The following is a 13,734-nucleotide window of genomic DNA, read 5'->3' as shown; positions in this document are numbered from 1 at the left end:
ACAGTGAGAAGAATGTCTAGAACATCACAGGAGCGCCAGTCCTGACAATGTTGTGCTTCTAAACAAATGCCTGCAGCTCCTTTCCCACAGACTTCTTGCTGTATAAGGAAATAAACCTCAACTTTTGTAAGCCACTGTAAACAAAGGTTTCAGTATATGCATCTAATGAGACATTAGAGAAAATTAATTTAAACAACCCAGGCAAGAAAAGCCATAGTGAAGGGCCAAATATATGGTGTAGCTGAATATGGTTGTGTTTTTCCCTGGTGCCTTTACCTGCAGGGCAGCCTTTATACGGCTCTGAGAAAGGCCCTGCTGGCCTTGGGCTCCTGCACACCTGCCTTTCCAACCACATGCAGTTGATCTGCACCTTCTATGAAAATCTCTCCAGTTATCTCCCTGATAAAGCCTCTTGCTTTCTTTTCTAGAGACAAGGTTGAAGGTAATTAAATGTATTTCCTAGCCAGTAAAACTGGAATCAGGGCGTGGGCAGCATAGGGTGCTACGATTTTTTTTCCCTTTAAACCTTTCAAGAGAGTACCTTGTGAGATCTTTATTTTCTCTAATGAATTACCTGAGTGAAACACAAATAGTCAGAACTGCTAGAGAGTGTGTCTCCAGACAGTTTCATTGGAAGCATAAGGAATCCTGACTAAATACTAGCATGTAAGGACATAGAAATTAAATTCAAGAAAATAAATAAAAATGAGAACTCAATAATCATTGGGACTTCATTTTTTTCCCCCTCAGCACTATAAAATCCTGGAATCTCAGAATTTATAGCTGAAGGGGAATCAATGATAAGTTCTGAATTATTAGATTAATTTTACCTTCATTTATGTTAATTATTGAGCCACAGTGATGCTAGGCATTCAAAGGAAAATGAATATGTAAACTGGACACAGATGCCTTGGTCTTTGTACCGTTAGAAATTTCTATAATCACTGTGATGATAACAAGTGGCAGGAGAATTTTGCCATAAAGTCTATTTTGGATCTATAATGAAGCCTAACTCATTTGGAGGCTCTTTTCATGCAAATGGAATTTTCTGGGCAAAAGTCAATACTAATCACCTTGTACTTTCCATACATATACAACATGTTTCTCATTTTTGAACCTCTCATTTATTCATTAATTGATTGTTTGAGCATGTAAATACATTAGATACTGATTTTCATAATTGAATTACCTTCTTCCCATTACCTCCCACACCTAGTAATTCCAGCTTATCATGCAAATATGCATTGATAAGATCTCTCTAAGTTTTAAGTAGAAGATGTTCAAGTTGTGTTGGCGTAAGCATTAACACACACACACACACACACACACAACACACACACACACACACGGATTTACTGGCTCACATAATATAAAAAAGTTAACATTGCTCACCGAGCCAAATAGGAGTCAGGGACTCAACACTCACCAAGAGTTATTTCTCAAGCCTTCCCCACTCCTTGTACCCAAAGATTTACTCTAGGTGTCATCATTTTATCAGAATTCTCAGTCTGTGGTTCTGGAATAGAACTAGTCTCCAAAGACTTCTGCAAGCCATTTCTGCTTTCAGAAGATGGGCATAGGTTCAGGTGCTATTGAAGTTAATCCATATTGTTAGAGCTCTGTTGGCTCACCTTGTTGGCAAATTCATCACTAGGTATGCTGCCTCTGGTAACCTTCTCCAGCCTCTCCACCCCCTGGGTCAGCTATGTGTTTAGATCCATGAAGAAGGGCACCAAAACTTCAAAACTGAAAGCTGAGAGGTAGTTCATCATCATAGGTTCCCAAACATCTCATAACTCTTATTTGTCCTTTTCTCTAGAATTTTACTTCCATCTTTCCTTCCTGACTCCCTGCTCTGTGACTTTAATCCCCAGTATCATATGCAAAAGTGACAGTCATACAGAAACTATTTAACCAGCTCCTACAATCCCATCATCAGTTACCTATGATCACCTCCTTAGTCTAGATCACTTGGAGGGATCTTGCTTCTCTAATTAAACCCTGACTTATAAATTGCCCATTTGTAGTTAAAAACAATAATAATAATGTTTTACTTTCAATGTTTGTTGAATGAATATGATAAATGAGGTTATTCCTGGTACCCAACACACCATCATTTACTAACCCATTTATAATACATCTGCCTATCTATCCATAGGTTTATTCTATATATCCATTTATCCATCCATATGGCTAGCACCATTTTTAAAGATTTAAGAAAACAACTGTAAATAAGGTATACTCTCTTAAACATGCACTTGCAGTCAAGTGGAACATGACAGAAGACCTGGGTCAATAACATTTTACAGCTGACTTCCAACATGGGGAAATGAAGACTAGCTTTTCTAGCTGAAAGTACTAGAGAATTTTAAGTTGATGTAAAGTAATTACCTGGGCAGTGAAGCAGCATGAAGTATTATAAATGGCTCCATAAGAACACTGATTGGGAGTCAGCTGATTTTTGGGGTGAGTTTTTCCATGAGATATCGACCTCAATATAATAAAATATAGGACAATTTTCTTCCCTTCCTTCAACCAGTATCCTTCCTAGAAATATTTATCTATTTTTGTATATCTGTTGTCAAACTAGATATATGCTTGATCCAACTTATCCATCCACATCCTGCTTGACTTCTTCATTAAAGCATCATTGCAAGTGTTTGCAATGATTCCTGGCCTTAGTCCTATTTACCACTGGACTGTAACTCATGCAGAAGCTCCAATAAGGCTCAAGGTCATGACACAGAAGAGATGAGAGTCAGTTTGCTGCAGTCTCTCTCCTGGCTTTGCCCATTCACTCTCCTTTCAGTCTTTGAGCTGCCCTTTCTCGCCAAGCATAGTGGAGCAGTGCCCCTACCCCGTGAATATCCTTTTCCTACATTCTCTTCAGAGATCTCTCATACTTCCCATGGCTCATATCTTTCTCTGACTTTCAGGCACATACCTTTGAGGAAAACTGCCAGAAGCAAATGTCATCCTTTTTCTTTTATCAATAGCCTTTCAGATTTTGCACAAGTGACTTGCTTCTCAACTGCTGCTGAGTAGAGAGAGCACAGGAGGATTTTACATGGAAAGAGCAGAGAGACTCGGCAACTCTCTGAAACACGATTCCCAGGATGTGCATCCTGGGAAGTTTGTGCTAAGCATGGAAATGAATGGTGGCAAGTTAAGTGACTGCTCGGTGTTCTGAATAATAGTTCTCATGTCTGAATTAAAGAAGAGGGAGGTGAAAGGAAATGATCCACTGAGTTATGTATTCATTCAATCAGCATTGTGTCTCCACTCATGTTTGAGATATAGAAAAAGACTTGATCCCTGACCTCATGGTGCCTACAGTCTAGAAGCAAAGACAACCAGAAAATACCTAAAAAAGACAAATAAAACAAATATAAATTCTAATAAGTTCTAAGCAGGTATGAAAAGGGTGGTAACTGAGAAGAGGATGAAGAGGACTTTTATCTTAATTAAGTCACTGTGGCCACCTTCCAAAAGGAGGTGACATTTAGCTGAGTCAAGAAGAATGAGCAGACAGTCTTATGAAGAACCTTCATCTTGGACATTGCTAATATCCTTCTTTTGAACCTGAGGAGGGACCCTATAATCAGATTCCTTTAGGACCTTCTGGTACCTGACAAAGCACTCTATCTGCTGTCCCATCTGTTAGGCTATCTGTTCACAGCCAAGTTGTAACTAATTGTGCATCTATTTCTTGCAAAGAGACAAGAACCCTTATCATTAATGCTATACATACTGTGCACTTACTGTGTACAAGAAGTCACTGTGCTGGGCACATTGATAAATGCATTAAAGGCATAAAATATACATCTAGATATTAAGAAATGACCTTGGTTATTCCATACGGGGAGGAGAGGGGTCCGGGATATTCTGGAGAAGTAAAAATCTATGATTCGTAAGAAAATAATGTGCTTTCCTAAGACCACACTACTCATTGTTCAGTGTGATAAAATACATAATATTAGCATCAATTTATGGTTCTCCAATGGGTAACCCTTTCAGCTCAACAGATTTTTTTAACTGACTCCTCTGCACCTACCAAGATAGGCTCTTGAAATAAGAGAATATTTAAGATGTGTTTTAGCCTTTGAAAGATGTATAGACAAACTTTACTATCAACAACAATGTATTCAACAAAAGTGCCAATATTACACACATTGTAGCTTTTCTTGGAAAATTATAGAGTCACATACACATTTATTTTCTGTGTTGTCTATCCGTAACCTCCTTATCTTCCCTGTCCCCACTACCTTTTCCTTCAAAGTAAAATTCTTGTTCACAGCCCCTAGCTTTACAAGGCAGTGTGCCTGCTGTGACATTCATCTGCCTGAATTCAATAGGCATTTTCAGCAAAAAGTATGGAATAAATAGAAAGGCAGTGAGAAGGGAAAGAAGGTGTTTATTAGATGCTATGGAATGAGCATAGAGAAAGAAAGTGAATCAGTGGCAAGTGGCATTGCCTGAAACAAGCATCACGAGAGCACCACATCTTAGATACTCTACCCACACCTCTGCCTATGCATAGAAGCAAGCACATGCATGCACACCCACCCTTGGCTTTGCATCCCTTTCCCCTGGAGGCAGCTGGTGCATCTCTATAGGCTTTATTATCACTCATGGGGAATATCTGGTTTTCCATCAATGAGCTTAGGAGATGGGCAAACCTGGTTTGAAATCCCAGCTCTACCAATAGAGGGAATAGTGTGAGGTAAGGCACCAGCCCACCACTGCACTTGATGAATGATCCCCATTGTTTTAGGTGGATGGAGAGTTATGATTCTTGGAAGGGTTAACTCTGAAATTCTTCTAGAACATGTTGAAAAGCTTGCTAAAATTGCACAAAAAATGTTGTTAAAATGTTTGAAATACATAGATGAAATCTTAAAAATGAAATGGCTGAGAATTTCATCCAGAAGTAAAGAAGGAACTGAAATTAAGAGTAGTGAGCCTTTGGAGTTCCCTGGTGGCTCAGTGGGTTAAAGACCTTGTGTTGTCACTGTTGTGGCTCCAGTTACTGTTGTGGCATGGGTTCAATCCCTGGCCCAGGAGGGAACTTCTGCATTCCTTGGGCACAGCCAAAAAAGGAAAAGAAAAGAGCAGTGAGCATCTGAATTGATAGTTTTGCCATCAAGGGTGAGAGATGGAAGGGGGCAGCTATGAGGCTGAGAACAGGCATTAATTTTGGATTTTTAAATCTTTAATGGGAAGGTTGAAGAGTCCGGGGTTTGTGAGAAATATAGAATTTATACTAAGGTTCCTTTATAGGTCCAGTGACCCTTATAAGCCTTACTCTGTGTAAGTGGAAAAGAAAAAAAAAATCTAGAAACCTGCACAAGAATAGGACAAATATACACCACATACCTCTGAAACTGGAAGTGAATGAGGAAAGGCTAAGAATATTAAGATATTATTAACTTTAACTATTAAGTCTAATAATTATTAAGTATAGAAATTTACAAATCTAATGAAGCTGAATTTTTGGAAAATTATGTGGAAATAGGCAACTTTATGCGTAGTTAATGTGAGTAAATTGACACAGTCATTTAGAGAGTAATTTGACAATATCTAGTAATGATAAAAATCAACATACCTAATAACCCAGCAGTCCCAAGTACTCCATAGGTGTGCTCTCTAGAGGAACTCTCACACATACGTAAGATATATGTTGCAGTAGTACTCCTTGTAGAAATGTTGATGAGAGTAGAAAAATTTAAACAACCTAATTTGAACCACAGTAAAATAGATAAACTGATTTGTTCATATGTTGGAGCAGTCCACCGTCATTAAAATGCATGACTTACATTTGTGTGAACCAACAGAAACGTAATTTTGGGGTGGCATAAACATTGTTATAAAAGGATAAAACAATGAATGATAAACATCTCCCCCATAGGAGACCAACTTTCTCTAGAGAGGGAGGAAGGGAAGGGAGGAAATCGGGAGGAAGATATTTTGCTGAATCTATACTTAAAGCATAAAGCATAAAGGAGAGATGAAACCATTTGGCAGAATGCAAATGTCTTTGGATGTACAAATGGCTGTGGTATAATTTCCTGTGATTTTCTATATTTTTGAAATAACTCATTATTTTAAGTTAAATGAATACAGTAAGTAAATGAAAAAGGTAGATTAGTAAGAAGAATTAGCATCTTGGAGTCACATCAATTTTATATTTAGCCCAATGTTACACAATAGTATAATTAAAATGAAAACTGTCTAGTGATATTTCCTTTGCCATGTCGTTCTACATACTAAGGATCGACTCTATATAAATGACTTAGGAAAGCTTATTGTAGATGCTATCAGTGAAATAGCAAATTACTCCCGGTATAGAGAATTTGGAGATTCAGAGTTTTCTGAATGCAGTCAGCATTCTTTCCTAATATGTGATATTAAGAGATATCTGATGGTGAATCTCTTAATATCACTTTTGTCTGTATTTGTGGCTTAGTTGCCAAAGAGTAAATTTGAAAATATCCTGATGAGGTGCACTGTTGAATTAACCAAGTTCTAAGGCAGTCTTCTCACTCCACTTCCAAATACACTCCTTAGGAAGAGTTAGCCACAATTCTTACATTGTTAATTATTCCAACATCTCCCTATTCTGAGTAGGTTCCTAATGGAAAGAAAGGACAGGTCCATGGGACCAGTGTTAAGACAACCATAATTCTTAGAACTAGCTTCAAAACACCCTGAAAATAACTCTATTGTAGTACTGACCACAAATACTGAGAATATTGTTTATTTATCTGATTCATCCATTGGTCATGTAGTGCATTTTTTAAAAAAACACGAACTTTTTATTTAAAATAAACTGTCTAGAATTCATAGTATGTGGACTAGGGACGTACGAGATCCAATATTTACTCACCAGCAGCTTAGAGATTAGTACCATCATTCTAAACCCTAGATGCAAACCAAAAACCTTTCAGGAGATACATGTGTATATGTGTAGATATATGCGTTTTCTACCTCCCTAGAGTATTCTCAAGTTCAGGCAAGACAGAGAAAATCAATGGACTACATTTGTACATAAGTAATAATTGACAGGAGTTGTCCATCTTCATTGAAGTGGACAGTGCACATTCAAGGTTAATTTCAGTTATACTGACTATACCTATATATATGTGATTTTTTTTTTTTTTTGTCTTTTTGCTCTTTCTTTGGGCCGCTCCCGCAGCATATGGAGGTTCCCAGGCTAGGGGTAGAATCGGAGCTGTAGCCACTGGCCTACGCCAGAGCCACAGCAATGCGGGATCCGAGCCGCGTCTGCAACCTCCACCACAGCTCACGGCAACGCCGGATCCTTAACCCACTGAGCAAGGGCAGGGACCGAACCCTCAACCTCATGGTTCCTAGTCAGATTCGTTAACCACTGCGCCACGACGGGAACTCCGAGATTTTTAAGACTATGTTTAGAGCAGTTTTAGCTTAGAGGAAAATTAAAAGTACAGAGATTGTTGTATATGTCCCCACTTCCACAGATGCATACCCTTCTCCATTATCAGCATCACTCACCAAAGTGGTATGCATTTTTACTAAAGATGAACCGACATTGACATGTTGTAATCACTCAGAGTCCATAGTTGACCTTACGGTTCACTCTTAGTGTTATAAATTCTCTGGGTTTGGAGGTATATATATATAATGACATATATCCATAATTACAAGATCATACAGAATTTTTTTTTACTGACCTTAAAATCCTCTCTGTGCTCTGCTTATTTGTCTGTCCTCTTCCTCCTATGGCTGCAATCCCTGATCTTTTTAAGCTGGCTATAGTTTTGCCTTTTCCAGAATGTCATATACTGGAATCATACAGTATGTAGATTTTTCATGTTGGCTTCTTTCACTTAGTAATATGCATTCACGTTTCCTCCTTGTCTTTTCATGACTTGATAGCTCATTTATTTTTAGCACTGAATGATAGTCCATTGTCTGGATGTATCACAATTTATATATCCATTCACCAACTGAAGGACATCTTTTTTGCTTACAGGTTTTGGCAATTATGAATAAGGCTGCTATAAATATCCATATGTGTTTTTTTGTGTGGAGATAAGTTTTCAGCTCTTTTGGATAAATAACTCTTTTGGATCATATGGTAGGAGTATGTTTAGTTTTTTTTAAGAAACCACCAAACTGTCTTCCAAAGTGAATAACATTTTGCATCCCCAAAAATGAAGGAATGAGACTTCCTATTGCTCCACATCCTCACCAGCATTTGCTGTTGTCAGCATTCTGTATTTTGGTCATTTTAATAGATGTATAGTTGCATTTCATATTAACTTGCATTTCCTCGATGGCATGTAGTATGGAACATCTTTCACATACTTGTCATCTCTATATCTTCTTGGGTGATGTACCTGTCAAGGTCTTAGACCAATTTCTTAACCGGGTTATTTGTTTTCTTATATTGATTTGTAAGAATTATTTGTATATTTTAGATTATAGTCCTTTATCAGATGTGTCTTGTAGATATTTCCTCCAAGTCTGTGTCCTTTTTTCTAATTCTCTTGACGTTATATTGTTCAACGAATAAATTTTAATTTTAATAAAGTCCAAGTTATCAAAGTATTTCTTTTATGGATTGTCTTTGGTGTTGGATACAAAAAGACATCACCAGATTCCCATTGTGGTTCAGCTGGTTAAGGACCTGGCCTAGGCTCTATGAGGATGCAGGTTTGATCCCTGGCCTCGCTCAGTGGGTCAAGAATCCAGCATTGCTGCAAGGTGTGACATAGGTCTCAGATATGGCTTAGATGTGTTGTTACTATGGCTGTGGCATAGGCCTGCAGCTTGCAGCTCTGATTTGAGCCCTAGCCCAGGAACTGCTATATGCCACAGATGTGGTCGTAAAAAGAAAAAAATTTTTAAATAAAAAATAGAAAGGCATTGGCATACCCAAGATTATCTAGATTTTCTGCTATGTTATCTTCTAGTAGTTTTAGAGTTTTGTAGTTTCAGTGTAGGTCTATGAGCCTTTTTAAGTTAATTTTTGTGAGTGAAGAAATATCTAAATCTAGATTCCATTTTTTTTTTCAACTGTAGATATCCAGTTGTTCAGGCACCATTTGTTGAAAAGAGTATCTTTGCTCCATTGTATTGTCTTTGTTCTTTGCCAAAAATCAGTTGGCTATATTTATGGAGATCTATTTCTGGGTTCTCAAGTCTTTTCTGTTGATCTATTTTTCTGTTCTTTCATGAATATAACACTGTCTTGATTGCTGTAGTTTTATAGTAAGTCTTAAAGTCCAGTAGTGTCAATTTCTAGCTTTATTCTTCTCCTTCAGTATTGCGTTGGCTAGCCTAGGTGTTTTGCCTCTCTGTAAAAACTTTAGAATCAGTTTTTGATATCCTTAAAATAATTTTCTGTGATTTTTGACCGGGATTGCATTGAATCTATCAAAGTGGGAAGAACTGACATCTTGTCAATATTGAGTCTTTCTACACATGAACATAGATTATCTCTGTTTAGTTATTATTTGATTGATATATAATCAGAGTTTTATAGTTTTCCTCATATAAATCTTATACATATTTTGTTAGATTTATACCTAAGTATTTTATTGGGGGTGCCAGGGTATCTGGTATTACATTTTTAATTTCAAATTCCACTTGTTCTTTGTTGGAATATAGGAAAACCTTTGACTTTTTATAATAGTCTTGTATCTTGTAACCTTGCCATAATCACTTATTAGTTCCAGGAACTTTTTCATAGATTCATTAGGAACTTTTACATAGACAATGTCATCTGCAAACAAAGACAGCTTTATGTCTTCCTTTCCAGTCTGTACACCTTTTATTTCCTCTTCTTGCCTTATTGCATTTAGTAAGAACTTTCAGTACAGTGTTGAAAAGGAGTAGCACAAGGGAATATCCTTGCCTTGTACCTGATCTTAGAAAGGAAGCTATAGATGTGACTTTAACCAGCTGAACTCTACTCTTTTACCCTTTATTGCATACTGCTTCACAAAGATAGTGAATCATTCTGTAGCGTTGCATTGGATTCTGAAGAATAAAAGAATATCTACTCTATATTCCTGCTTCCACGTGTGGCAATTTTTCAAACACCCAGGCCGAGGACTTTTCTTTTAGGCCTTTTAGTTTTATAGTGATCTCTTCTCTCATGCTGCTGAGATTTCTGGGAGAATGTAGAAACCTTAAAAAGGAGCCAGTGAGATTCAGCCAGAACAGCTGTATCTTTACAGACATCTGTGGGGAACTCAGATGCCCTCCCCTTGGCTCATGGTTTTTTGTATATATTGCCTAATCATTTTGACTACCACTATTGTCCTCCAGATTCATCCTTTTAGAATCCTTCTAGAATAATTAGTCTGCCTCTTTCTTGTTCTCATTCCTCTTTTCCAGCTTCCAAAGCTATTTTTGTTCTGAAACAGGAGTGATTCCTGGGGTTTTGCCTCCTTTTGGGGACTCTCTGAATGGCCCTGTTTATTGAGTTTTCTGGCTGTGGCATGGCTGACCCAAAGGCCCCTTCAGTCCAAGTCTGCTCTACCTCCAATGTTCAGGTACAGGACAGTGTCTCCTTTCTTCTTTCCTTCCTTCCTTCCTCCCTTCCTTCCTTCCTTTCCCTACCCCCCCCCCTTTCTCTCTTCCTTTCTTCCTTTCTCCTGAGTACTAGGGAAAACACAGCGTTATAGTTACTGAAATGTCCATTGCCTTGGTGGGGCCGGCCTCTGTGGCTGTATAAGCTGGGCACTGCACAGCCCCAGGAAAGATATGTACACAGACCCTATATGAATGGAATTTCGGAGCTGTGCAATGTGATAGCCATACTTGGGAGCCTACATCTCACATTTGGGAGACTTCGACGAGCTTTTAACTAAGAACGTTCCACTTGGGGACCTTTAATTGTCTGCGCACATATCTAGGAAATTCAGACCCTTTGCATTATCACTATTTCTTTCCTCTTCATAGCTTCCTAAAGGATCAAATTATAAACTGTGTACTAGCCTTAGCTTTTCCTAAGTCCCTTGAAATGATACACTCTCATTCCATCTTTACAGACAACTGTGGGGACAACTCGTGCAACAATACAATGTTAGGATTGAAAAAGCCCTGGAGATTGGTTGGTATAGTCTATTGTATAGAGATGTTGTAAATTGCAACGAATGTCATGTAGATTTTTTTTTAAGTTATAAAATTGCAGTGTCTAGGACCAATGTGCCTCTTTCCCATTAGGATGTTGTATGATTATATTAAATGTAGGTTTATAGGCCATTTTGAAAACTCAGTTGTCTCTGAAACAGGAAATAACATTAATGTAATGGAACCCCTGTAACGGGAGTGGCAGTTTAATGTGGAAGGTTTTTTCTTTAAGTTATTTTACAATGGATTAGCAGAGAAACTAGATTCTCTACAATTTCTTTTTAAGTGACCCTAATTTTGACTAGATACTTCATTAATATTCATTTGTATATAATTGCCTTAATTTCAGTGATAATGACTTCAGCTACCAACTGTTTGATTGATGGAACTTGCATCTTCTCTGGAAAAGAGCTAAGATATAAAAATCACACCATTCATGCATGCCTGGTATTTTTAGCTGCCTTTAATTACTAACCAGCTAAATAAGCATGCAAACCATGCTGTGATTGATAGGATCTCTTGGTTGAAGTGATTTTTTTCCTCAGAATTTGGAAGATGCTTGAATCAATTGAGTGCTAAAAATAACCAATGAAAGCTGAATCTTCCAGAATCAGGATGCTCTTGAATAAAGCATCACACGAAAAGGGGGGGGGGGATTAACCTGCAGTCTTTAAGACATTCTGACTGAAAAAAGAACCAACAGAGAGTTCTCACTGAGTGCAGCAGCATGGGGAAAAAAAAAAAAAATCCTGCACTGTGCCAAATCCTTATTTGCTGAAGGTATGCTGAGTAGCATTATGGAAGAAACAAAAGGAGACATGAACTGAAAAGAGCAGGAAAAGGCACAAGATGGAGAGAGTGGAATGTTCAGTTAAGCCCTGAGACCGAAGGCTGAGACTGCCTCCTCGTTCGGAGCTGTGTCATCCCTGGGTGGATGAGAGCATTTCCCATAGCATGACCTAGTGCTGATGAGGATCAAATGCAGAGGTCTTTGGATATATCTTCTATGTGAAAATCAAAATGCGTTCAAACTGGGCACATTACAGTGATTTAAAAAGCAACTGCAACAACCAACCAACCAACCAAACAAAAACAATGATTAATCCCCAGAGGGTTGTTCTAGCCTAGAATCCACTTGGCTAGAAAATGTTTCCAGACACTTTCTTTGTTCATAATAAACAAAATTAATCTAAAGAAACATATTAATTAGAATGTTGCCACCCTTGGAAAGCATTTTTACTGTATTGAATGTCTAGCATCTGACAGACTTAAGAGTTGCCTTTTGGTACCTCATACATACCTTTACATCCTCTCCTCAGTGCCTGACCCTAGTTTATCACTGGCAGGTATCTCTCTTTCACTTCCTCTCTCTCTTTTTTTTTCCCTTGGCTAAAGTCTTAGACCCCAGTGTCATATCAAGGTCCAAAAATCTCTAAGATAACCCACTCTCCATAGTATTCTTTCCTCCAGCCATTCATAACCTCTGTCTGCATGGTGCTTTTGTAAGAGTTAGGAGAAAAGCAATCTGCTGATTTAAATTCACACTCAGACTGTTCTTTCCTCTTCAATAATAGCTGGACTTTTAAAGAAAGTATGTTTTAATACCTTATGAATTCACAGTGGATGCATTTAGGAGATATTAAAGGCAAGACCAAGAAATAAGTTTAAGATTATTTTTTTTCTTAAATACATCACCTAAGAGACTCGACAGAGTAACTAAAGGAGACACAATAGGGAGAAGGCATCTCTGCTTGACCTATCAACCCCCATATTATAGTTTATTTGTATAAGACTGTGGGCATTCATTGGCTTTGCGGGGAATCTATCTAAAGGCTGGAGAGCAAACGTAATGAACAGGTGTAAAGTCTTCATCAGTCTTTCCATGAACTGGGCTCTAGCCTGATGGCTCATGTTGACTGTCTTCTCATCATTAATTCTGTAAAAGTGGGGATTCATGATTGTTTTTCTCTTTCTTGTCTCAGAGAAACTGTAAAATACAGAGTTGGAGCAGGGAGGTGAAGGAGGAAGAAGCTAACAGTATAAAAATAAACAAACAATTGGCAAATATAAAACTATTTATTATGATTGCCATCCATGATTTGCAAGGCTTGGTTCCAAGGAGGATGACCCAGTGAAATGGGCTCAGGACCTGCCCATTTGTACACAGGAGAAAGTGTTCTCCCAGGGACCTGTCACCAGTGCTTTGTTTATCACACTTTTCCTGACTCTCCAACTCTTTCATTGTGTTCCTTCCTTCTTTCTATCTATTGAAAGTAGCCCTAACTTCTCCTTTCATTGTAGTGTATACTAAAAGAAAAAAAAAAAAAAGAGAGAAACAGCAGTGAGATGTTACATTTTAGAGCCTCTGAAGGCCATGTGGGAAAGAAGGGAAGCTGAGATTATATAAACATATGGAGAAAACTGAGTTGCTAATGCACTTGGTTTCTTTTATTTATATTCTTCCTTCTGTTCCAAGTGGCCTTACTGGGCTGTGAACACCTGATGACTCTCACACTGTGCCAAGGTGCTTTCTTCCTGGAACCAGAGCTGGGGTATGCCAGTATTTTCAGGTGACAGATAAAAATGGGAAATTAAATCCCGAAGCCAGAG

At 38.0% G+C, this 13,734-nt stretch overlaps 1 long non-coding RNA gene across 2 annotated transcripts in view; it reads left to right on the top strand.

Moving 5' to 3' along the window:
• The window catches only part of LOC102159977 (uncharacterized), a 777,987-nt gene that overhangs the window by 575,265 nt on the left and 188,988 nt on the right, over positions 1 to 13,734 (top strand). The window lies entirely within an intron of this gene.

Source organism: Sus scrofa, chromosome 3 (genome assembly GCF_054392235.1).
Source record: "Sus scrofa isolate SSC_HxYL_T2T_F1_AM1 chromosome 3, Sscrofa_HxYL_maternal_Yorkshire_Landrace_v2.0, whole genome shotgun sequence".
NCBI lineage: Eukaryota > Metazoa > Chordata > Mammalia > Artiodactyla > Suidae > Sus > Sus scrofa.
The sequence above is the reverse complement of the archived record's forward strand: the minus strand, read 5'-3'. Positions and strand labels throughout refer to the sequence as shown.